Here is a 27,333-nt window from a genome sequence, read left to right on the forward strand (position 1 = left end):
TCCCAGTGCGCTATCCTGTCATACCTCCCACATTTAATACTCCCATGCTCTATAATGTAATGACTTCCATAATGGTTTTTAGAAGGCAGCCTTTTAATTATGTTGTTTATAGTTTTTATATTGAAAAGATTTAATTTGTTGGGGTATCTGCTTTTATCCTTTCTCTTCCCCTCTGGCACAAGTCCCTCGTCAGCCTGTTGTACTGGCCACGGAAGACTGTTTTCAACATTTGTCACTCTCAAGACGATCAGATAAGGGTGGCCTTAATGCTATAGCCAATGTCATTATGTAGTACTGGCACCTTTTTCTCTCCTTCCCTTTTCAGTTGGTTGCACTCCTCTCTCGCCGCGGGCGCCTAGGCAACGTGGGGAGATATATAGGTCTTATGATCGAAAAGACGTTAAGAGATAGCCACTTGAAATGTTTGTGTGTTGTAACGCACCGTAATATGATCTGCAATAGTCTGAGTAGTTTACCCGCAACAGTATTGACGCGAAAATGCAATATGTACTTTGAAACACTGATCTTTTATTTTTTTTATTTTTTTCTGACGCTTTGTTATGCTATGTACCATGAGCAAATGGGAATTATTTTGAAAAGACCAATAAAAATATTTAAACAAAAAAAATGAAGGTTATTGATGGATGAGTGCTGTGAAAGGGAGAGAATAATGAGGTGTACTGGTATACATGGATATCAAATTTAACATCCAGGGCATTTCTGCTTTCCAGCATTGTTGACAAGTGTATATTCGGTCATTATACTTTCACGTGCTAAAGGATTCTAGTGCACGCTTAAACGTTTTCTATACACAAGCACATGTTACATACGAGTACATATGTTATGTACGTGTAGATATCGGATTTGTGGTCTGCTTTTTTGTATTTTCTGAAAATACGCAATTAGTAAAGGTGTACTTTTTCCAGTTAATATAAATGTTGTGCAGATATGTTTCTGAGCGTATCTTCTCAGCTTTACCAAACGGATCCAATAATATTTTCTACTCTATCCTTTTTTTCTAAAAAGTGGTTAAGTTGTTTCAGTGTACTTGCACTTAATCAATGGATAAAACAAGAAGGGAAAATAGAAAACATTTTATTTCTAAAAAAAAAAAAACAAAGGAAATTAATGAAAGCGTAATTAGTGTAGTTTGCCCAAATGGCTTATTCAGAAGCCTCATAAATGTGAAAATACTAAAGAATCTGAAAATAGAATGTGGAAAACGTCTCTACCTGTAATTTTCACGTCAGTGCATAGATATGCAAATAATTTACCACTCCCGATTGTACTAGCTGGAAGAAATTAATGAATGATCTTTATTTGCATGGTTAGTTAAAACTTTTGCAAAACATAATTAATACACAGTACATAAAACCTTTTCTAAGACTTTCACAGACATCAAATCACAGTTCTCCATAAAGTGCATATAATAAAGTGCTATTAAAATATATACCATTGAGATTGTTGTATAAATACATTTTTACCATTAAGATGATTTAAGGCAATCGTACGTTATATATGACTCAAAGTTTTCACTTCACTGGGATATAAACTTTATAAGTCTAATGTTCATGTGCATGTTGGCAGTGCTCAGCGCCGCCATGATGGCCTGTCTACATGTTAATAATAATAAAAGATCTGCACAGCAACTCTCTGTGCTCTCTGTAAAGTGCTGGGCACAAACATACTACATGCATAAGGGTTTGTGTTCCATTACCGCAAAGCCTGTAGGTAGTGTATGTAGGCCGAATGTGCCACTTAGGCAGAAGGTACAAAGTTGGAAATGCCCCTAATCGATAGTGTATGCACTTAAGTTTGATATTCTGCGAATGATTTGTGCTCAGAAATGCATGTTGGCCTTTTATACTGCATGTTTATCACCATCCAGGTATGCCTTTGCCATGCTAACATGCTTTTAACATCTAGTTTGCTGACCTTGTGAGCACTTCTGGAAACATGTTTTTTAAACACTGCCTGAACCACCTGCGGATTCCACAGATCCATTGCCTGGAATGTTTCTAGGGACTTTTCCCGGAACCAAAGATCCAATGAGTTGATCGGACTACTTCTGATTTCTTGCCAGTTACAAATATCCAGGGTGTCTGGCCTAGAAGCTCGTAGTTTATACTACAACGTAAGAAATACTTGCTGTCTGGCTATTACTTGATTTAACAGGCCAAACTCAAGGCACACTTGTGCTGGGGAGGCTGTCCTTGGAAGGCGAAAAACAGATTTGTATATTTTAACCACTAGACCGTTCAAGAATTTTGCATCCTTCCCCAGCAGCTTTTCACTCCCGTATGTTATTGATGGCAATAGCTTTGCCTTTATAAACTGAAGGATTGGATCTAGGCTGGAGCCCCATAAATATTTTGAGGAGGTTGTAAAAGCACATTGTAGGGCCTGCGCTCAATTTATGATTGATTCTTTTTGCCGTGCCAGGTTACCTCTTGCATCCATCCAAACACCGAAGTACTTGTACTCCATTACTTTATCAAGGCTCTCATTTCTCCAGTGCTAGACCTTTCTTTTGCAACCCTCTTACCATAAATAATTTAGTTTTTTGCGAAGTTCACTTCTAGTCCATTTGACCTAAAATATTCAGCTAACTTATTAATTAGTCTACGGAAACCCACTTTTGTTTTACTTAACATAACTAAATAATCCGTGTACAAGAGGTGGACAGAGACTTTCCTTGCAGTTTTGGCAGATGTGAATTGACAATAGAACGCCAATGTGAGATCCATTATACAAAGGTTGAGTAGCAAGGGGGGCAAAACAGCCTTGTTTGCGCCCAACTGTTGGAGGCATTTCCTGGTTACATAATTACCATCATCTAATTTTATCCATATCCAGGTATAGGAGTTCTATTGCCCTTTGCAATTTCACTGGAATAGACCATGATTGCAATTTTCTCTATAATTGACTTCTAGAGACCCGATCAAAAGCCACCTTAAAATCATCAAAGCAAATGTAAAGTAATGTCTGTTTGCGAACAACCAGAAGCATGGAAAGAGCCTGCAAGTTCGAGATGCAGCCTTGTTTTTGTTGAAATCCTGTCTGATTCATGGGAATTAACTCCTTAAATTTTACCCATGATTTGAGGTCTTTCAGCAGCAATCCTGCAAAATATTTTGCTTCCAGGTCTAAAAGTGAAATGAAATGGTAATTGGCTGAGGAATTCCTCTTCCCTCCCTTGAAAATGGGATATATTATTGAACCTCCTCCAGGACTCTGAGACTTCTTTCTTCTGAAAGACGTCAATGAAAAGGGGGCTAGTTTCTCTGCCCAGAACTGGGGGGATTTTTTTAAAGACTGCTGTAATGATACATTGTATTTGAGGAGGCTTGTGTGTGTGGGCCCTGCTACCAAACATTGGAGGGGGTATTGTGTGGTAATCAATTGCAAATACCCTAGATTGGCCAGGTGATTGATCCAAAGCATCAATAAGCAGTACTCACTGAAGGACGGCATAAGTATTGTCCCATTAGGGTTTTTTTAAGGGCACCTGTAATTAAGGCCTAGGATAGGGCCCTCTTTGCCACTAAGAGCAGTCTCAAAACCACCTATCCCCACCTTTAGCAGATTTTTTCCTTTGTCTTATCTAGATCATATTTATTGGCTCCCTGATCCTCCATATCGAAGCTCATTACCTAGCTTATCCAGGGGAAGGCCATTATTGACATGCATTTCTATAAGTAATGAGACCTCCATCCAGAATCCCATTTTAAGGTTTCTTAGTTGGAATATAGCCAGTATTAGGTCTATGTTACTGGACCCTGTATGGCTTAATCTTACTACTCAATTTGATGTGATTATGCTCCAGGAAACCTGGGCCAAGGAATTCATTTTCTTTGATGGTTTTGAGTGTTTTTCCCTCCCAGCTAAAGTTGTACCAGGCCAGAGAGCATGAGGAGCATTAGTCATGATCTGCATATCCAAGCTTCTTAAGTTTGTCCCCGTCCCTTTGAAATACAGGAGGATTCGGATTTTGGGGATAGTGCTGTATAGTTATTTAATTTCTTTTTTATTAATACATTTTAATAACACATGTTTATGACCTTGGCTGCCAGATTGGGGTAATATTTGGGGTGCTATGTGTCCTTGAGGCCATGTCCCTTCCTAAGCTGAACTGCTTAATGTGATATTAGGTGGTGACTTCAATGCTAAGCTGGGTTGGAATCCTTTTGGCTCTGACCCTTTCAAGCTCAAAGATACTCCCATTTGTACTTTAACATCTGCTGATAGGGGTAGGAGACAGTACAACACTCATGGTCAGGCTGGTCTCCTCAATGTAATGGACATTGTGGGGTATCCTTCTTACCAACTTTTGCTGGCTGGGTTAAAGGGTTGATTATTGATCATGTTTTCATATCAAGGTCCTTGGAAAAACATGTGCGGGTGAAGGGGGGGGGGAGGTTATGGGGGCAGGTGGATACCTGTCATAGTGGCCTTAACACCATTGAAGTCATTGTGTCACTATCAGTTAGCAGATGCAGTGCTGTTACTCCTGGTTTAACTGGTCTGATTCCTAAAGATAATGGTCTTAAAATTAAACAGCGCAGCACATTGATCCCCGCTCTGTTAAATAGTCTTATCTGCTCTAATATGAGCCTGTTTATGGATTCACTACTTTCACCATTTCACCAGCAGTTGTTCTGGATGCTTTCCAGTCCCTAAATTACTCTGGCACCAGAAGGACCCGTAAAGCAGCTGGTATGATAAAGAATGTAGTGCTGCCAACCAACCACTCTGGGAAGCCCTTAATGCTCGCCAAGAATTCAACAAAGCATTGCCCTAGCATGAGTGGCCTATAAGTCAGCAATTAAGATTAGTAGGCCAACCATCAAAGAGGAATCCTGGGAGCGCTTGATGCATACTTGCAATTCTGGTGATGCAAAGGGATTTTGGGAAATAGTCAATGGGAAACAGTTATCTCCAGGTATGTCTGACGGCTTATGTACAAACATAACCCCTGAACAATGGGTGGCACATTTTAAACAGATTTATTCATTAGGGACAGAGGAGCTTTTGGTTTTTACAGAGGAAACACCACTGTTCCCACTGGGCATTTCTTTTGAGGTCGAGGAAGTACACTCTGCAATCCAAGTTAGCCTTCTAATAAGGCTCCTGGGCCTGATGGGGTCCGTATGGACCTTTATAAGGTAGACCTTCCCTTTTGGGCTCCCCTGCTAACCAATGTTCTAAAAGCTGCCATCTCAATCGGTATTCCTAGGTCATGGAAAGCTGCTACAATTGTACCTGTTTTCAAGAAGGTCAAGAGGCAGAACTCCTGTTGCTATAGCCCTAATTCCCTACTAGACTACGTAACCAAAGTGGTGGGTCGTATCATCCTACAGAGAATTGATGACTGGGCTCAGCATAATAAGTTCTTAGTCCAGTCCAGTATGGTTTTAGAGAGGGTAGGGGGACGACACTGGAGCAGTATGTATACCTTAGCCTGATGATTGGGAAATACGTTGTGATAAAAAAAGGATCCATTTATCTAGTGTTCATGGATCCGAGTAGCACCTTTGATCTAGTTAATAGGTCAAAGTTGTGGAGCAGATTAGCAAATCTTGGACTGCCCCAGCCATTGATTGATTTTTTCGGGCTTTACATATGGATATGTTTGCTTCTATTAGGTATGATTTGGGAGGGGAATGTACATACTCTTTTAGCTTCCCACAAGGGAATAGGGAGAGGATGTGATCGTTCGGCTGCGCTGCCGCCTCAGGTGCAGGAAACCAGGGTTCGAGCCTCGAGGTCGCTTCCACATCCTGTCATTCTGGGCAAATCACCTAATCTCCCCGTGCCTGAATGTGTAATGTAAAAACGGTGCTATGTAAAGCGCTCCAATACCTTCGGGTCGAGTTCGCGCTATATAAATATGGAACAGCAAAAAAAAAAGGCAAGGCTTTCTATTATATATCAGTGGCCTGAGCAATTTCTTGACAACAAACGAGAAGGACACACACAAAGTTAAACCTGCCTTTGTTACATCTCTTTTATATGCAGATGATGCCGTATTACTTTTTCATACCCCAAAAGGTATTGGGGGCCTCATGGATCTTTTTGTTAAGTTTATGAATGAGATAGATATGGACACAATTATTGCCAAAACTCATTTTATGTTCTTTGGGAGGTAGTCTTCTAAAGTTAGAATGATAACCGTTAAAGGGAAGGTAATTTCAAGGTTGAGTGTGTTTCCCTATCTGGGCATTACTTTTGATCAACAGAACTGTTGGATCACCTGTTTGGCAAATAGATGCCTGCTCTTCAGTCAAGCATGTGGTTCTCTGTTTAGGTTTTCCTCAATGATAGACAGTAAAGAAATGTTATCATTACTGCAAATCTATAGAATGAAATGTCTTCCAGTCTTGACTTACGGTGAAGACATTTGGGTTTACTGAAATTGTCTGAGCATACAATGTGAGGAGAACCGTTTTTGCAGGAGATTCTTTGGTGTAGGCCCTGTTAGCACTAGTCTCTTTGTGTATGAAGAGCCTAATTTGGGCTATGTTAAAGATTTTATAAAACGTGCTCCATTGCTCTTGTGGATCACCGTTTGGAGTGAGGAACATGCTGCTTTTAACAGAGATGTGATTCAAGATTGTCTTGATTGAGACTATGGATACAAAATCCCATGGCTGGACTACACTAAAAATACTGCAGCACCCCTGGGCTGTCCAGAACTGTATTTTACCCCCCAGACAATAAATAAAGGTGATAGATTAAAGGTTAAAGAGCTGTTTTTAAAGCATGCTAAAGAAAATATTGCCCAGGACAAGCTGACTTTGAGAGATGATTTGATTCTCCAAACCAACATCGGCACTGACCCCTATTCCTCCCAAGTCAGTAATAACTGCAAGAAATTCCGGATCACAAAGTTTCATTTGGGTGCAATTCGATCTAAACTTTGCTTGCCACCTGGACAATATGATCCTAGCTCAATATTGATCTGCCCCAATGATTTTAGCTCGCCACAGACCGTGGAGCATCTGATTTTATTTTTCAAGTTTTATATGATTTCCCTAGGCGCAGATATCTGTTGCCTATTCTTATATCTAGGGGGTTTTACCAGCACAGACCAGCTTTTCATTATCTCCAAATGCTCTCCGAGCCTTTGCATCATTTGCTGTTCTGTCCTTCCTAAAAAATGCTTTGTATTGGAATACAACAATGAATTCTTAAAGATACTTTGAATAAGTACAAAGGTAACTGAGACTCTACAACTTGTATAAATGGGGTGAATTAGATGATTTAGATGTATTAGCCTTTAATCTTGATGTTTCAGCCTTTAATCTTGATGTTTCTTTGTATTTTATTTATATCTAGATCTCCTCTTTTTATCTCTATCAGATTTTGTATATATTTAAATCTATGTTTTTAAGATGTACTCTGTTCTTTTATGATCATTGTATAATAATCGAATATAAATTTTCAATCATTCAAAGACGGCTTGTGGAATCCCATTTGACCCCGGGAAGTGTCCGCTCGAGACTACTCACTGTCTGTGCAATTGCCTGCTAATTGCTTCTGACATTTCTAACGGACTAGCTTCTGACTCAACCCGTCTCAACTCCACTCGTTTAAGCTTCTTTTGTCTACTGCATGTCTGCGGTTCATGCTCCTCAGTTTTCAGATGAGTAGTTAAATACTTTACCCAGTATAGCTCACTAATGTTAGTGTTATTTGCCCTTTACAATCCCCGTTCCTTCTGATTTACCATCTGCCAGAACTTTGCAGAATTCTTAATTTTGCTGACATACACTAGCTTGGCCCAGTATTCTTCAGAATTGTCCACCTCATATAGCCAAATCTCCTTTTTAAGCTTTTCCCTGTCTAGATTTACAATCGCTATTAGTTGATTATTACAGTAGTCAGCTCGCAATAAACGGCAATGCCTGATTTAACTGCCTTTTAGTTTGCATAATTCTTGGGAAGAGTCTGATCTGGTGTTTGTCTTCCACGGGGTGGCCAGCAGCTGTACCCTTTTGTGGGAATTTTGATGCTATGCTAATTAACTTTTCCCAATTGCCAGTCTGGTCCCCTTTTTCTGTATTTAAGGCAAAAAATCCTCTGCTCTGATAATGGCTCGCAGGCCCGCTTCATTCCACTATAGCTTTTATACGTTTGTGGTATGCGCATCTACCAGTGGTACCTTGGATATTTTGGGTGCTGAGTTTATTGATGATAATGTGACAACCTACAGTTGATGATCACTTTCGAATCAATGTTCAATTCTATATTGCAGGTTATGAGCAAATAGTGAAATAGAAGCCGTTATGTAATCCAAATATGAGATGCACTTCTCTGAAGCCCATGTACTTTGGGGTGGGGGGGTCATCTTCAAACCTGCCATATAGCACTCTCAATCCTGCTATTGTGCAAAAAGTTAGAAAATGTCTCCCCACCTTATCTGGGCGGTTCTTATCCGGCAGGGCATAAGTAGATACTTGCCCATAACAGCCTGCTTCATGTTGACTGAGTTCATCGTCTTAGCTATAAATTAAATTGCCATTAAAATCTCCTGTCATCAATATTTCTGAGTTCTGATGCTCTGATTTGATGTCCTTTATTGCTTCCCTTAACAATTATAGTTCTATTGTTTTACTCCTTCTTTTAGGGTTGATATATTTGTTAATAAGTATCAATTGAGTCTCTGGGTCTTCAGTCCACCCTTCAATGCTTACTGCTAAGTTAGTTTTTAGAAAGAACATTTTAATATTCTTTCTGCGAAAACACTCATTCTTCAATATTCTGTCTGGGATCACACAATACAATATACCAACAAATGAAGCAGAACTCATGATACAAATTCAATATATACCCACTATTTTACATTTGGTACTACCAAATAAAAAAAAAATCCTGAATTAAAAAATAAAAAACGTTGTTTTTTTTTTTTTTAAAGAAGACCAGAGTGTTAGTTCTGGAAAAGATGATTTGATAACCTCCAAATAACAAACTAGGGTAGCCCAGGAATATGAAAGATTGAGAGGCATTTTTGAGAAAGGGTTTTCAACTATCTAAATGATAAATTAATCGATTACTATCAAGTACTTTGATAACATCATGAATTATAACACTGCTTCCCAAAACACCATCCTCATGTTTCTGTCATGCATTGCAATACTACTCCCAAAAAAAAAGGAACTTGACCAGCAGGGGTACTTTTAAGTAAGAGGAAAAGTCGAACATGTAGCCACGTTAGGCTACTGATGGTCTTTTCCTTTTCAATAACATTATATATTGAACAGAAGTTGACGACAGTGCTCCAAAATAAAGTTTTTTCTCCAAGCCTAGCCTGCAAAAGTATTTCCTTTAGTTCAACATATTTCTGTAGTGTAGTTGCAAGATAAGGAATTAAATCGACTGTTCCTTCTTAAAACATGCCACAAACATGCACTTTATATTTTATTGTTTTGCCCCTTTTTTACACTCCTATATTGCAAAGTCAGTTTGTAATTCCTTCTTTTGCTGATTTATAGTCAGTATCATGGTTTGCAAGTATATAAGATCTGATTACTTAATATAAAGGGGAAAGTGATTAATAAATGTTAATAATTTCATGATTAAAATATGGATTGATTTCCCCTCTGCTTAAAGTACAGCTTGCCCGAACTACCTAATATGATAATGAATTCATCATTTAATATGCTGGATTGGTTGCTTCTATGGAATTACTTGACTTTAGTAAACTGTACGGACAGTCAATCAAAGTAAGCGTTTAAAAATAAAAGTCAACCTGTATGATGCAACCAGTCACATTTACCAAACCTACAGTGTATGCTGTCCGAACGCGCAGATCCTGTATAGGTTTTATAGGAACTACACGACAGCTTCAAGATTGTCTACTTGACACATAAAGCGCTTCACTATAACACTCCGGTTTACCTGGCAAATAAACTTGAACTATCCGGCTTGAATCGACCTCTAAGAATCTACTGCTGAAACCACAAAAAATAAATAAGACGAAAACCTATAACCGTGCCACATTCAAAAAAGAAGTCAAAGGTTTGCTCCTGATCAGTTACTTCCAAAAATAGACATGAAACTATCCAAATTAACTAATACTTCAGGTCTTAAGTACTCTTAAACGATCAATGATGCATTTGCATTGCTTTATACCTCCTATTTCCTGGTCATTTCTCTTTCACGTTATTATTTAACTCTCTGCTTATTTGTTAAATTTGCTACCTTTACTGTTCATATTGTTTGCTTTTGTGTACAGCGCTCTGATACCTGGACGGGTCATGTTCGCACTTTATAAAACTTTACAAATAAATACCAATAACTACATCCATGGCTGTTGATTCACAAAAATGCCAGGGAAAAGTGGCATCATGCCCCCTTAGATCTCTGCACAACTCAGAAATTAGTATATTCACTATCATGCTTCAAAGCATGACTGTTAACTAGCCTCTTACTAACACCTAACCTTGATTTCACAGTGATGGATAGTTGGATATTGTATCTTTTGTTGTGCATCTTCTCTGTCTCTGCAAACTTATTAAAGACCAACTCAGTCACGGAAAGCTTGTTTAAGACCAAATGAGCTGGAATTTTGGAGTGCCCCACCCTTATCTATGAAACACTGAGTGGTCAAGCTTAAAATAATCAAGCTCTTCCACTACCTATATGCATTGCAGGTATGCATGCGCACTTGGCCTAACGCCGTTTTCATAATGCACTTTCTCCTGACAAGTGTGGGCGAGATCCTCCAGTATCGTGATGAAGATCCTGAAATTGAGCTGTGAAGAAGGTGAACTTGGCCTACTACCTTTGAATGCTTCAGTCGTGCAACTTAGTTCTAATTTATTGTCTAGTGAATGCGGGAAAGACCGTCGACTGATTATAGGTTATTAGAAGGGATGTACGGTGATGCCATGTACAAATAGTTGTATGAGTTACTCCTTTACCTGATAGAAACTAGCAAGCCTTTTCCTCGAGGTTGATCCATTTGTCAAGATGGGGAGTTGTACAGTTGCAGTATAGGTAACAGTTGTTAGTGCACTTCTTAAGAGCCTCATATGACATGAAAATTTCAAAATAGTGAAATATATTAATGATAGATCTTATGTTCATGCCATCTTCTTCGTGCATGACAGAAACCACCTTTAACACCCCACTTAGTGCCATCTGCCTCATCATTAGGTTATTACTTTTAAGACAGTACAATTAAATATTAACTTATTTTACTTGTGATGTTGCCATACTACCCTCGGTGGTTACCTATTTCATATTGTGGCCTACAACGGCTGATGTGTTTGAGGTTTATAGGCCATATGTTTCAGGATATTACTATGGCATGCCAACCTAATGGAGTGTTTGTGTATTCTAGAATTATTCAAACAGAACATTTTAGTAATGAGAAATAAAAAGACCTGGGTTTGAGCCATCAGCAATGTATCCTCCTAATTTATTTGTAGGGGCAGGTTAATTAAACCAATTTCTGTGAAAAGGGATCATGCTAAAGCTTTTGGCCTGTCTAAAATATAGAGTTAATGGGATGTGCTAGCTTGCTCTCCTGCCTGAAGCCATTATACGCTGAAGGAAATTTATTCTCTCCAGTAATACTGAGGTAAATCTTTACCAGATTAATATAGATTAGGCTAATCAGTCTTACAAACGTCATACCAACACTCCAGCATAGTGAGTTTTACCATGAGATTTTTTCTGTTAACAGAGGCATACTCAGTTAGGCACCCTACAGTCATTTCTACACTCATGTGACTGAGAGAAAGTGGCTTTCTAGCCCTGGCATCTACATAGCTGGACAGGAGAGGGTCCAGGAGATGAGAAAAGCCCCTTCCTCCTTCTTTAGCTTCAACTTTTGTTCCTTGAAAGACATTGAAACAGACAGTCTCCTGATCAGCACAGGAATCGACCACTAGAATATTACTTGCAACTGTCTCCAAAGTTCTGCACTTCAAGAGGTTTTTGTGCCTACACTCAGGAGATCACTAATGTGTCCCTGCACTCCGTGGGTCATTATGCAGGGAGCTCATCCAAGCATCAACATCAAAGTAAAATATTATTATGCTCCACTCTTATAGCTCTCCTCTTCACCAAGGCCCTGATAGGCACAGAGGTGGCCGCTGCTGGTATCCAGATACTGTTAGTTTCTCTCTCTCCCTACCATTCATGTTCCATACTCAGGCTACTATTCACTCTCATTAATTACAGCTCCATTTGTGCAGGTCTCTTTGGGACTGAGCGAATACCTCATAACCCACACAAGCAGGCAGGTTCCATCTTTGAAGATCTTTGTGTCGATTGGAGTGTAGACCTCTGTGTTGTGTGGGCCATGCACCACTTTGGAGCAACTGCAGGGGAGGGGGCGAGCTGAGCATAAATGTATACCAGCTTTTCTTACAAATTTTACATCTGTCCCTAAGTGTTATGCATTCTCCATCCACCCTCAACAAATGTTCTTGGTCCACTAGCTGATTTCAGCATGGTGATTATTTTTGATCACACACCCATGTTATGTTCACGTAGGTTTTTTTCAGTCACCTACCAAGACTGTCCACTGTTAGTGGACATAACCTCATCTGGTGAGACTAACAAGCTTTGTTCATGAACTATGTACTCTGGCAGAACTTTGGATATGGGAATCTCCTCGGACTACTGAAACTGTTATTTTATATGTCGCTGCCAATGAGGACACTTCACAGCATTAAGTGCAGATGGGAAGGAACGGATCCGAGAAGGATTAGACATGGAATCCTCCCATGGTCAGGTCATACATTTACAAGTTCACATAGAAAATTACTGCTTGGGTATTGGAAAATGCTTTGAACTTCTATGAACTAGGATACTTTGCAGATGATGATGTCAGTGAAGTCAATTTTCCTAACTTGAGTTGTGTAGGTCTTAACCCTCTGGCAGTCAGGTCATTAGCACTACATGTAGGTTGCTGTGCACATTGAGGTCACAATTATGCATCCATGCTCCTGGAATCTCTTAATGCTAACACCATAGTATCTCTTTCCCATGCCACTCCACATTAAGATTTTTCATTCGCCTATGAATGACTCGCAGCATGTGTATCGCGTTGATGTCATTCAAACAAAAACATGAAAGCTGCAGATCTATTTGGTTCCAGAAACAGGTGGTTGAAGTGGTGCTTGTGGACATAGCTCAAGGCCCCTTGAGCACCAATACTTATGCTCTGCAAGAGGGAATCACTCCACTTTCCAATATTACCTATCTAAATTAGATTCATGCTTGGAATTTGCCACATGGGTCCTTTCCCGAGCTGGAGTCAACCTGCTAGTTTCCCCCCCGATATCTGCAATGTAGCGAGTCCACGATGCTCCTACACACGAGACGAGCTGCTTATGATCAGATATAACTCCTGTGAGCTCCTGACACATTCACATATCCTACTTGAAGGCCCTTTTTCATTCAGGGCATGCAGATTTTGAGCATTGCTCCCCCTCATTCTCTGCATCACGGATTACTCCCTGAACAGATTAAAGGACCTGGGTCTCTCGGACTTCCTTATAGTTGTGTCCAGACCCAACCCACTAACGTAGGCTGGAACTGCTTCTTAGCTAACGTCAGATGCCTCCCTAAACATGCTATAAATATATGGGATCTCCTGACTGAAAATGATCTTCACATTGGATTCCTCACTGAAACTTGGATCAAACCCTCTTCTAGCCCCTCTATTGCAATGGAACTCCCGGATGGCTACTGAATCCAAAAGCTAGACAGGCACGAGCAGGGAGTGGTATAGCCTTAATATATAAGGAATCCATATCCATCTCTATTTTAGATCAGATGTGTACGGACGAAATTGAATGCCTTGTTTTCAGACTCTACCTGCACCCCCAACATAGCTGGAAAGGGGCTCTTGTTTAAAGACCTCCGGGCCCGCTGCTAGGTTTACTAGCCAACTGATGGAATTTATCTCCCCACATGTTATTTCCACCCGATACTTCCTACTGCTGGGGGATTTTAACATCCACATTGAGAATGCCCTTAACCTTGACGTCACAGCTTGCCTAAAAGACCTGGCCACAACTGGTCTCTTGAAGATCAACAACGCCCCTACCCGCTTGGCAGGGCATACTTTAGATCTCCTTTTATCCAACTCCACGAATATCATCTGTGGGGAATCGTGTCTTTTGACCTGGTCTGACCACTCTCTGGTGAATTTCCAACTTTTGAGTCCCAGCAGCTTCTCCGACCCTACAACTCACGCCACACGCTGGTACAGACCTTGGCATAAACTGAAGCCCGACCAATTCCTGTCCCCTTTTTGCTCCTGGAACACCGAAACTAGCACTTATAGTGTAGAGGAACAGCTAGCTCATTTTAATTATATTATACAAGCCACCATAGATAATGTGGCCCCTATGAAGCCACAGACCCACTCTCCAAAACTCACACCAACTAGCTGGTACTCCCCTACCTTACGAACCGAAAAGAGCCAATGTTAAAAACTGGAACGGATATGGCGACACTCGCACAGTGGGCAAGACAAAGAGAGATACAAAGCTGCACTATCCTCCTATCATAAAAATATTAAATCCGCTCGCAAGCTACACATCACTCATCAGCTGGAGCAAGCTGGGAACATTTCTAGAACCCTCTTTTAGATCCTGAAGTCTTACACCAATCCCAGGGCTTGCGAAACTGCGGAATCCCCCTCACAGTTGCTGTGCGACAATATAGCTTCCTTTCTAACCCAGAAAATCGAAGATATCTACCAGAAAATTATCTCATCCAATGAAATTTCATCGCACCCTCCAACAGTATATCCTGTCTCCCCTAACAATACCTCACAGCTCATCTGCTTTCCCTTACTCACTCCGGTAGAGGTTGATTCTCTCCTTAACAAAATTAAATCTGGTTCCCCCCATGATATTATTCCTGCAAAAATCTCCTCCAGATTTTCTGCACAGTTAGCCACACCCATCTGTACCATTCTTAACCATTCCTTGAGGACAGGCAGACTCCCCCTAGAATGGAAAGCAGCTCAAGTTGTACCCATTCATAAAAATCTTAAAATCTCCACAACTGAGCTTTCCAATTACCGTCCCATATCTTTGCTCCCCTTCAGAGCAAGCTTATTGAAAAGCACATAAACAGACATCTGTCTGATTTTGTTGAAACCTCTTACTGCCTTGATGTCTCCCAGTCAGGTTTCCGGGCCAAGCACAGTACCGAATCCGTTCTGATTGAGGTAACTGATAACATCAGAATGGCCCCGGACAATGGTCAGGCGGCACTGCTGGTGCTGCTTGACCTATGGGCAGCGTTTGACACTATCTCGCACCAGATCCTACTGGAGAGACTTCAGGGCATTCGAGTTCAGGGGGTTGCATTAAAATGGTTGACAGACTTTCTTTCAGATAGAACCCAGACAGGTACATTGGGGACCTTTAGATCTAAAACCACTAAAGTTACCGAGGGGGTACCGCAGGGCTCCTGCTTGAGCCCTACTCTCTTTAACATTTATGTTACCCCCTTGGCCAAACTAATGAGGAACTTAGGGTTCAGTTCCATCTCTTACGCGGACGACACCCAGCTCCTCATCACCTTTGATAAAAACAGACCTGATATACAACTCATCTTTTCTGAGGGCATGAAGACCATTGCTGCCTGGATGAGGACCGACTTCCTCCAACTGAACGCCAAGAAATCGGAGATCATGCTGTTTGGAGGAGCAGCTATAAGCTGGACTCCCAAATGGTGGCTGGAGGAGCTGGACAAGGCCCCTTCTCCTAAGGAAGTGGTCAAGAATTTAGGAATCAGGATCGACCAGAACCTCACACTCTATGCTCACGCCACTACTACTGCTGGCACCTGCTTCCACACACTCAGCTTACTCAGAAGAGTCTTCCCACTGTTACCTTCATCCACTAAAAAAACATTGATGCAAGCTCTAGTATTAAGCCGTCTGGACTATTGTAACGCACTGTTAGCCTCGGCCAACGAAGCCTCCTTAAATAAGTTACAAGTTGTACAGAACATGGCTGCCCGTCTAGTAGCAAATGCCCCACCCAGAACGGCTTCTATCCCACTTCTTAATAAACTCCACTGGTTCCCTATGAGAAAGCAGGTGAAATTTAAGATAGGCTGCACTGTTTATAAAGCCCTTAATGGACAGGGGCCTTCCTACTTGTCTGATAAACTTATCAAGTACACCCCCCACGGCCCCTTCGATCAGGCTCCAAGCTACTCCTTTGCACCCCTAAAATTAAGAAGGCTTGCAATGGTGGCAAAGCATTTACACACCTTGCCCCTACTCTCTGGAATGAATTGCCCCTCCAGATTCGCGATTGCCAGAGCCTCTCTCAATTCAGGAAGCTTTTAAAAACCTTTCTTTTCTGAGTCCCTGGGTCTGGCTGCAGCACACCGTCCTAAGCGCAGAGATACCCCTTTGGGGTGATTCAGCGCTATAGAAATTATTAATACTAATACTAATACCTGCTTAGCCACTGGACCTTTATTTTCTAAGAGGAGAGGCAGGGGCTTCGGTCTCCCCACCATCAGGCTATTAGACAGGCAACTTTCTCTGACTTAGGCATGGGGAGATTGGTAAGTTTACCTGAAATCACCGCTTGACTGTATCGGGTACAATAAACTAAACAAATATTAATAAATGAAATGGGAGGGATCAGGTTTAATCCTCACCCTTGCCAATCTCCTTTGGTAGAAATATTTCTCCGCCCCCCTAAAGCCGTAAAGAGGCCTAATAGATAACAGGGGAATTGGAACGAAGCCATCCCACTTTCACCTACATCCCCAATCACATTTGGTAAATAGACTGTTCTGCTCTATTGAAGGGCATACTAGGCCCCACTAGACACCAGAGAAATGTACAAAAGATAAAAAAAGATGAATGGACTAATGGCCAGGCTTTCTGACATTGGGCCAGCAACACCCTCATCTCCATGGAGGGGGCTGTATTCCCACACTGCCCTTCATGGAACAGAAAGGCATTCTAGACACCAGGGGAAATGTTTGATAAATGAAAGAATGGGAAAAGCATGGTGAGCCCTTGACACAATTTGAGGCTCTATCACGCCTCCACCTAACAAATGCATTTCAGCTCCACTGGGGGAGCAAAAGAAACCCCCATTTGTATTTGAGGGGTACTTGAAACACCCTCAGAACAAAAGGGTTCATTTATTTTTTTGAAGTAATAAAACTAAAACAGAGTGGGTTAATTTTTTGACAAGTGGAAAAATGGAACCTGTGTCTAGGGAAAGTCTTCCTGCCATAAAGTGGCCTCTTGCCACCAAATGCATTTCAACTTCCCTGTGACAGCAGCTGGGGATGTTAGCCTTTCACCCCTAATATGCCCCCCCCCCAGGGTTGCTGAGAGCCACTATCTTCAAAGGATCATTTATTATCTACAACTGGGGAATTTTTACACCCACTGCAATGTGATAAGTCTGCATCTCCTCTCCCTCCCCACCCAGCTATTCCACACATCACTACTCAGAAAATTAGCACACCCTTGTTGGTAGCCTTCGCACAGTGAAGATGAACATGCATAAACTGCACCCATAAGAATTGTGGATGCACAGTTTGTAATAGAGATATTAAAAGGGGTATTTGTACAAACTTAAAAAATATCATCTGGACAATATTTTTGAAGAATAAAAGCCAGAGAGAATATAAAGAGGTTAGACTTGTGTAAATTTTCCGAGATCGCTTTACCCTTAATAGCCAGCAAACATCAAGTATTGGTGAAAATTACTAATTCCTCACATTCATGTAACTATGAGGGCTAGGATTCACAGCCAGTGGTAGAAGTCCCACCATCTAGAATTTTCATACTTGCTCTGATAAACAGTCTATCGCGTGTGTGGGGTTTCTGGTGAATGAGGCAGGAAAGGGGCAAAATCGCAGCCACAAGTTATTGTGGACTGTATATCTGGGATGGCCATTGTATCTGTGGCAGGGATCAGCTAGCACCCAGACAACCCTACCGATCTGTCATTTCTCAGTCCTGCAGGCCCAGTAAAATTCAGGGAAGTGTGACTTTGTGGATCTCGGTATGCTTTTTTTAAAACCCAGATTTGGCCTCCAAAGATGAAACACAGTGTTCAAGGCATGTGTAGCTGTTGATACACATGCTTGTGCATAAGTCTGCCCTGTAGTGTTGGGCTCAGATGATTACAAGTTGTTTATCTTCAAAGAAGGTTTTCGAATCATGGGGTTGTGTGACTCCTCCCATTGGTGATAGTGCGCATGGGCATTGACTCCATTGTTAGATTGTTTTTTTTTTCTTCTGCCAACGGGTTCAGATGTACTCTCTCGCGCTCTGGTTTGAAATCCGTCCAGGCTCCCTTCGGACCGCCAGTAGATCCCTTTTTCAGCGTTATTGTCTAGATCGCGTAGTTCTTGCATTCTGAGCAGAACAACTGTTTTGAGCGTCGGGTTCTTCGACTTGCATCCACGACCTTCCGGCCATGCCCGGCTGTGACATTTCTACTTTAACACCTCTGTCCGAAAAATGAGCTGCTAATGTAATGTACTCCATTCTGCTTCTGTCTCAATTGGCATTCGAAATACCCTCACCACCACTCGGTATGTAATTTATGCCTATCGCCCGAACATCGAGAAGACACCTGTGAAGCCTGGAGATTGTTCCAATGTAAGAAAACTTGTTGGCTTCGACACACGCTGATTAGAAATGCAGTGCAGACAAGTAGACGATGCACTTGATATATTTGGTCGACACGATGAAGAAGTCAGCACCGGGACACTCGTAAGAGTAGCCGTGCGCTTTACAAATAGCCCTATAACATAACATAACAAGAGGAAGCAAGCTTGGCAGACCAGGAAGAATCAATCTCCATCTATGAGACAGATTCCGAATCTGAGGATGACCATCACCCAGCTATCCAGCAAACTTCGGAGAGGTGAGTACACTTGCCCCGATCCACAACCCAAACAATCGGCTTCCACCGATAAAACTGCTTATGGGTCACAACTGCAAAAAAGCCATGGCGCCCCCGAAATACAGACTCTGATGCCCCACCTTCGGGCTCAAGACCAAAATATCAGCCTACAGCATAGACCTCCACCTCTTCCAAATCTGATTTGGCACCGACACATCAGACTGGTTTGGTTCCAAAACCCATGATATTTCAGCTCCGGAGCACACCGGTGCCAAGATCGAAACACCTACTGGCGCCAAAATCATACACTTTCGCACCGAAAACACCACCTTAGCCCATTCTTTAAACTATGCAGGAAAGACTCGATCCGAGGCAGAAAACTTTGCAAATTCAGCCCGGCACTAAAAAGAGTGTCCTTCAACCGGCAATTCCCCAAACTTCAAAGACACAATTATCTTTTGAAGGCACTATTGAGGCTCCAATTCCAGTTCCTAAAAAGAAGAAAAAGGACATTGCCACTAGACCTTTACACATTCCTCTACCTTTCGCTCCAATCTATCAACACCACCCCCTTCACATACTCCACCATCCACTTCACCACATCAATCTGAAGAGGGTAACTTCTCTCCACCTTCACCCATATTTGATGAGGATGAAAATACACTACAGGATACACAGCCTAGGGATCCATGGGACGCCTACGATATAGAGCCACAAAGGGACCCTGATCCAGACCATAATCCTACACAACCATCCCTGCCAGATGATGCTTCAACTAATCAAGACTTAATAGCCAGAGCTGCAGCATTTCACTAGGTTCTACAGTATAAAGACCCTATAGAGGATGACTTTCTCTTTGAGACCCTTGATGGCATCCTGCACCCCGCACCTCAATAGTCCCTCATGCACGCTTACACTTGAGACCACTGCAGAGAATATCTCGCTCGTCAATGGACACAGTCACTGGGTCAACTATACGATCTAGTGTGGGTAGACAGCCGTGCACATCACTCTCTGCTGTGGTGGAACTAAAAAAAGTGTCCAAAGGAGTGGCCGTTTCCAGACCCAGTATCCCAAGTCACTCTCACAGTGGATGCTTCACTAAAAAAATGTAGAGCTCTCCTTCAGAATCTAACTATTCACGGTGTATGGGACTCCAAATACCAGGGTCTCCATAAAAATCACCTAGAGCTTCAAGTAGTTCAAATATCATTGAAAGCATTTCTACCATGCCTCAAAAACAAGGTTGTCCTAATCCAGACGGACAATAGTACAGCCATGTACTATATTAAAAAAGGGAGGGACACACTCTCTACAACTATCACGCCGATCTCAAACCATATGGCATATAGCATTTTGTCACAACATTCATCTCCTCGCTGAACATGTGCTAGGGACAAGAAATCAAGTTACAGACCTCTGCAGCAGGACACTGCAATAAGTCCATGAATGGGAGCGCCACCCCAAAGTCCCTCCTACTATACTTTCACATGTGGGGATTTCCACAAATAGACTTATTTGCAACCCCAGAAATCACAAAATGCCCATACTTCGCGTCCAGGTTCCCACACTCATTATCCAAGTACAATGCTCTATAGGTGAACTGGTCAGGGATATTTGCTTACACTTTTCCGTTTCTCCCACTACTTCCATTAGTGATGAGAAAAATCAAACAGACCTATATCACTTTAGTTCTCATTGCTCGAACTTGGACACGTCAGCCATGGTTCACAACATTACTGGAACTCTCACAAGTTCCCCAAGAGAAACTTCCTCACAACCTGGACCGTCTCACACAGAACCATGGCGAAATCAGACATCCCAATCCCGAGGAAATGAACCATGCCATATGTCTCCTAAAGTCATAGAGTTTGGCTATCTAAACCAACCACAACAATGTATGGAAATTCTTAATCAATCTCATAAGCCTAAAACTAGAAATGCTACGGTGCCAAATGGAAAAGATTTGTTTTATACTGTCTGCTTCAAAAACTAAACTTTTTAGATTTGCAGGTATAAATAAATATTTATCTGTTACATCTTCAAACCTCCGATTTACAATTACCTACACCTCTATACGCCTCCTCCTTGCTGCCATAGCAGCTTATCTACAAAACGGACAGCATATGTCTTTGTTCAGAATTCCAGTCATTATAGCATTCATGGAAGGACTAGAGATTAATTCTCCCTATTCTTCCACCAGTTTGGAATCTTAACATTGTACTGACAAGGCTTATGGGGCCTCCATTTGGGCTATTACATTCCTGCCACCTCCAGTACTTACCTTGGAAAGTAGCCTTTTAAATAGCTATCACTTCACTCAGATGTGTCAGTGAGCTCCAGGCACTAATCTCAGAAGAGCCTTTCTTTCAAATACACAAAGATTAAGTAGTGATCAGAACAAACCCAACATTTCTTCCCACAGTTGTCTCTCATTTTCATATTAATCAGTCAATAGAATTGCCTGTATTTTTTCCACAACCAGACTCTGTTGCCTAAAGAGGTCTCCATGCTCTGGCCTTTAAAAGAGCTTTACTTTATTACATAGGCAGAACCACAGGAAAGCTAAGCAATTATTCTTTGCTTTCTCTCACATTGGAAATCCAACATCAACATTTTTTATTTCCAGGTGGATAGTCAAATGTATTCAAACTTGTCATGCTAAAGCAAAGAGACTCTTACCTGTTCCCCCTAGGACTCACTCAACTCATACAATAGGAGCCTCTATGTCATTTTTAGGGAACATTCCCATTGCTCAAATATGTAAAGCTGCAACATGGTCCACACCACATACCTTCACAAAACTTTACTGTGTGGATATTTCAGCACACTAACAATCCAATGTTTGACAAGCAGTGCTTCATACTCTATTTCAAACAACTCCAACCCCCACAGGCTAGCCACCACTTTGAGGAGGACTGTTTTACAGTCTACGCACAGAATGTGCATCTACGGCCACACATGCCTCGAACAGATTGTTACATACCCTGTAATCACCTGTTCTTAGCATGTACTGCTGTAGATTTACATGCATCCTCCCTCCTCCTCCCCGTATGCCTGTGTAGGTTGCAGTTCATTCATTAATTTTACCTTAATTCACTTTATTAGCATGGTCATCACAACACTAATACTCACTAGAACTCCATTCTCACCAGCTTGCGGCAAAGCAGTCCAACAATACAGTCGATGCCCATGCACACTATCGCCAACTGGAGGAGTCGCACAACTTTGTGACTCAAAATTCTTCTTAGAAGAAAAACAACTTGTAATTATCTGAGCCCAACACTAGATGGCAGACGTATGCACAGCATGTGAATCTACAGCACTACATGCCAAGAACAGGTGCTTTTGGGTAAGTAACGTAATTCTTCCTCAAATTTCCCATGGGGGATGGCTGGATGATGTTTTTGGCCCTGTGACCAGTCAGCACCCAGTGATTCCTACCAACCAGGTACTCAGTTACAAAATGGATATGGGGGGGAAGTCTCCCAAAAAGAAAGAAATTTGTATTTTTAATGCTGCGAGAAGCTAGCTTTCCAGCATTACTATAAATTCTGAAGACTAAAGCCCCAGGGGAATCCAGGATAATTTGGATAATGTGTGTACCATTACTTTTTCTTACCCAGAATCCCCTGTAAACATAGAACCATTCCTTTTTTTAAAAACTCATAGTTCTGTGATGGAATTTTCTGGGAACCATAGAAGTCCTACTTTCCAATGTTCCCATACTTCACCCATTAAAAACATTAATGCTCTGGTCACTTGGGAAAAGAAAGACACAAAAAATGACCATGTGAAGGGTGAGAAAAAGACTTTGAATGTGCCATTTTTTGGAATCTTGTATGGCTGTCAAATTTGCACTTGGAGTATTTTGGCACCCAGGGGATCCTACAAAGCATACATTTTTTTAAATTATTGACATGTGGAAATCCTGAGTTGATCCCACCATTTTATTTTTAGACCGACTCCTTGCCAGAAGATGGCCATTGATGTTCCAGCGCATGAACTGCTGACAGACCACTGTTAATAACAGAAGGAGCTTAAGTCTCAGTGCCTCACTGAATGATCAAACCCCTTCTTCACAGTTCGCAAGACAGGCAGTGCATCTGACACATGTTTTTAGAGGGAAGAACTAGATCCTCCTGCAGCCCAACAAAACCTTAAAGACCTACAGGCAGCAAGAAGGGCAAATTGAATATTTCTTGACATAGACGCAAAGTATTATGCTCCTCTGATCCTGGAAGACCTGATTACCTGGTCAAATAAGCTTAATCTGGTACTAGTCAACCAGACAGGTTTCAGAAAAGAAATCGGGACGAGTACAAATATCTTAACACTTTACTTAATTGCCGACAAGTACAAACGGAGAAAACAACATCTGCACCTTTGTTTTACAGACCTTAAGGCTGCATTCGACAGTGTTGATCGTCACATCCTATGGGAAATGTTGAACGCTTGGAACATTCCAGAGAAAACATTCAGAGGAATATTGCTTCTTTACTCCAACACATGGATGAGAGCAAAGCCCGGGTGATGGTTCAAGACAAACAAGGAAGGTGACCTCCACAAAAGGGCGGAAACAAGGGTGCGTGCTGGCACCGCATCTTTTAAATATTTTTATGGCGGACCTGGCACACAAGCTCAATAAGATTAACTCTCATCCACGCCAATTGGGAACGTTATCTTTATCTTACCTTTCATATGCGGACGACGTAGTCCTGATAAGCCTAACCAAGATCGGCCTCCGTAGGTCACTCACAGGCATGTTGGAATATATAACAGCTAATTGGCTAGAAATAAGTACATCGAAATATAAGACAATGCTAATTAGCAATTACCCAACGGCTAAGCAGAACATACAACTTGAGGGTAACCTGCTAGAGGAAGTTTCTAACTACAAATACCTGGGATTTTATATAGACAACAGGCAGAACCATCAAGAGCAAAAAGCATACATGCTGGAGAAAACAAATGCGCTATTGTTTGCCTTCAGAACTCTAGCAAAAAAAACTGAAGGGGCCATCATACAAACCCTTATTAACTGTAGTAACGGACGAGATGCTTCTAATTTTAAAATATGGCGGTATTGCTCTACATGGGAAAGATTCTGAAATTTTAAACAAATTGCAAGTTTCAACATATAACAGGGTTTTCCAGATACACCGGTCCGCATCTCCAGCTCAGGTTTGACTTGAATTTGTTGTAACAAACGAAATACTAGGGAAGATGTACGTAACCATTAAGCAATGGTATCGACTGAAACAAAACAAAGCAGATTCCGAATTAAACAAAGCTCTGTGGGCAGAACTAGAAAAGGAAAAAAAAACTCCATACAACCAATATCCCCAAAAAGCATTATTAACAACTTGCACCGACAAGCTTTGGAACATCAACCTAACCTACCCATCCTTCAAACAGGCCATTAATAAAATTGCAAAATGTCACTCCTTGTTAATGGACAAAAACATCTTCAGCAAGAGAAAGCATGCTCAGGTGGTAATCAACAATTATAAGACCCTTGCGCCAGCACGATATCTAAACATCACATTCTCGGTCTATCGAAAGCAACAACTGATGGCCCTTCGATTCAGCAAATTACCTTCCATGACTGACCAGCCAACCCGGATCCACAAAGGGCGGACACTGCCGACTATGTGGAAGCAATAAAGAGGACTTCATCCACTTAGTCTGTGTATGTCCCAAACTTCTAAAAGCATGAGTCACTTTATTGAGGAATGCAATGAACACGAGAAGAATAAGGAACTGCAGCTCTTCTATAATAGCAGGTCTGGATCCGACTGACACCTCAATGAACTGTCAACTGATAAAGTTCCTTAACTTTCACAAGCGGGATTAAAAACTGAACATCTAGCTATTGCCCCGTAATGCTGGAAACTCAAGGTTGGACGGAACTTGAGATAGAACGTCTGTCAATTTAGAATTACATCTGGAATGTAAATTCTTGATTATACAGCGGAACATGGATTAACTAATGCTTAGAACACATTAATAGTATGTTACACTCTCTTGTAAATACTTGAATATTAACGGAGAATGTCAAGTTATGGTTTTAAAGAAAATGACAACATTTTATTGTTGATCCTTTTATATAGGTGACAAATTGTTATGGTTTTAATTAACTAAAACAATAAACATTTATTTAGCATTATTTCTTGACACTGACCTAGCATCACAGATGAAGAGGAAAAATTAAACTTTATGTGGGGTCTGTTGACATGCTTTACGTTCTTTCTTTAGTCAGCCATGCCATTAATTATGGAAACATTTGCATTTTGGGGCCTTTGTGGCAAATTCTGGATCTGAGGTTAGAGTGAACAAAAGATTCTTGAAATTGCAACGATCGCTGCCGATCACAATACGAATGTGCGGGAGGAATGAGCTACATTTTGACAATGTTAATAAATATATGCAGCACGTAGGCTCGCGATCGATGTAGTTTTTATGACACCGAATTACCTTTTAATTAAGAAACCGATCTATTCAGTGAAAGTCAGGAAACACCTCCACAGCAGTCATTCAAGGCCAGCTTTAGCGTTGGTGGCGTTCAGAAAGCCAATCTTTGTTGGCGCTCTCAACAACCTTTTTAGGTCACGCCTACGCAGCGTGCATGTGTTGCATAGGAGGGCCTTTAGCCGTCGCTCTGCTCTTTTTTTGAAGCACCCACTCGTGCTTGTCTCGGCTTCCACCTTGCGGGAGCGAGCAACAGCACGCGTGCTAATTGGCCGCTTCTCGCTCCCGCAAGGCGGATGCCGCCACAAGCACGAGTGTGCTAGCGCGCGTCCGCGCGCACCACTCCCGGGCTTGTTTTAGTTGCTTTCACATTTTATTCCAGAAACTGTTCCTGGCAGTCATCGGTGGAAATGTCAGTTGTTTAATCACCAGAGTGAGCACTGGACTGACTTAGGTAAGTGGCATGTTTAACAGAGCGGTCTGGAAATAACATTCTCTCTGGGCTCTCTTTAGGCACTTTCCTCAGAGAGGGTCAGCAGTAGTAGCACTTTTATCAGGAGCACCATGTATCACTATCATTGTTGCAGAATGGAAAGTCTGGCTGCGCCTGTTATTGCATCAGCTCTTACACGCCTGATTTGGCAACATAGACTACCCTCTGGGATTTTTTAAATTTATTTTTCCCAATGCATCTTTTCATGAGTTTATAGTTTGTCTTCATACAAAATTCCTGTTTTCTCTTCGCTGATGGGGATAGTACTGCGCCATGCAAACTCAGCAAAATTCCTTTATTGCAGTGTTAATTTTGTACTACTTTCCAAATCCTACCCATTTGATAATTGCATATAGTTCTCTCAAATAAATATTTCCAGCTTGATTATTTCTTTTACAAATTAATAGTATAGGTGTGCTCTTCTTGATTTCTTATTACAGTTGTAGATTGTAAAACTTGGGTTAATCTTAACTCTGTTTTAGGGTTTGTCACATAAATGTCCAATTCGATCTTGTAATACTACAGCAATGGGATGTTGGACCCACTCATAAACCAGATCGTACTGTCGGTTACTTTGTTTTCTCATTATCTGACCAATGTAAATCAGCCTTGCCTCCTGTCTTGGTGGGCTGCTTCCTTTTCTGCCTCCCAGCAACCAGAAAATTCTCTCCAATCTCTTTCTAGTAAGCACAGCATATTATAGGACTACCCTCGTCACAAAGTCAGCCTTTCAAACGTTTCGCCCTGCCCTATATTTTTAAGCTCTACAACATGGACACTGCAATAAACAATAGGTTTAAACGAGATATGTGAACCTTACTACCTCTACAAAACAGGCCTTCATAGTTCGCAGGTTGGCTCCAGGATTTACGCAAAATACTTTTATAAAATCTGCAGTCATGGGCATCTTCATAAGCACTGCACATGGCTGACTGGCATTTCTTATGAAAAACAATGTAGGTGGTTACGGCTTGTTGAATATACCACTGCTCATTTGGGTTCATGCGCTATGATGATTCATCTTTATATGAAGTAACCTCAATGTGAGGTCTTTTTTTTGTCTTTTTTTCACTAGGGGTACCTACTGGGCACGGTGATCAATCTTCTTTGAATTTCCTTTCACAAGAGACACCATTGTACCTCTTGTTTCCATCTGTGTCTGGTTAGCAAAAGGGATGCACTGGTAAACAAGGAGAGCATGTTGTAATTGTGCCTACTTTTTATTGGTATGACGCACCTGTGACCTCTGTCAGCTGATACTGTCCCTTGAAACATGTGAATAAAATGCAAAGATACCTAGTCTTGATTCCATCTTATCCCTCTTTCTTCTACTAACCTACTCTTCCTGTCTCATTTGTTTGTTTTTTTGTTCACCCCTGCTTTCCACTGTTTCCTCTCCAGCCCCCTTCCTTCCTATCTCTGTAGGTAGGTTAAAGTCTGATGGTGATAAATAAGTCCTCCAATAAGCCCCCCAAACTGTTGTGCTTCCCGGTG

General features: G+C 41.4%; 1 protein-coding gene across 4 annotated transcripts in view; it reads left to right on the forward strand.

Moving 5' to 3' along the window:
* CLEC16A (C-type lectin domain containing 16A) overlaps positions 1–27,333 on the forward strand; it is a 645,672-nt gene that overhangs the window by 504,351 nt on the left and 113,988 nt on the right. The window lies entirely within an intron of this gene.

The sequence above is a fragment of the Triturus cristatus genome, chromosome 10 (genome assembly GCF_964204655.1).
Source record: "Triturus cristatus chromosome 10, aTriCri1.1, whole genome shotgun sequence".
NCBI lineage: Eukaryota > Metazoa > Chordata > Amphibia > Caudata > Salamandridae > Triturus > Triturus cristatus.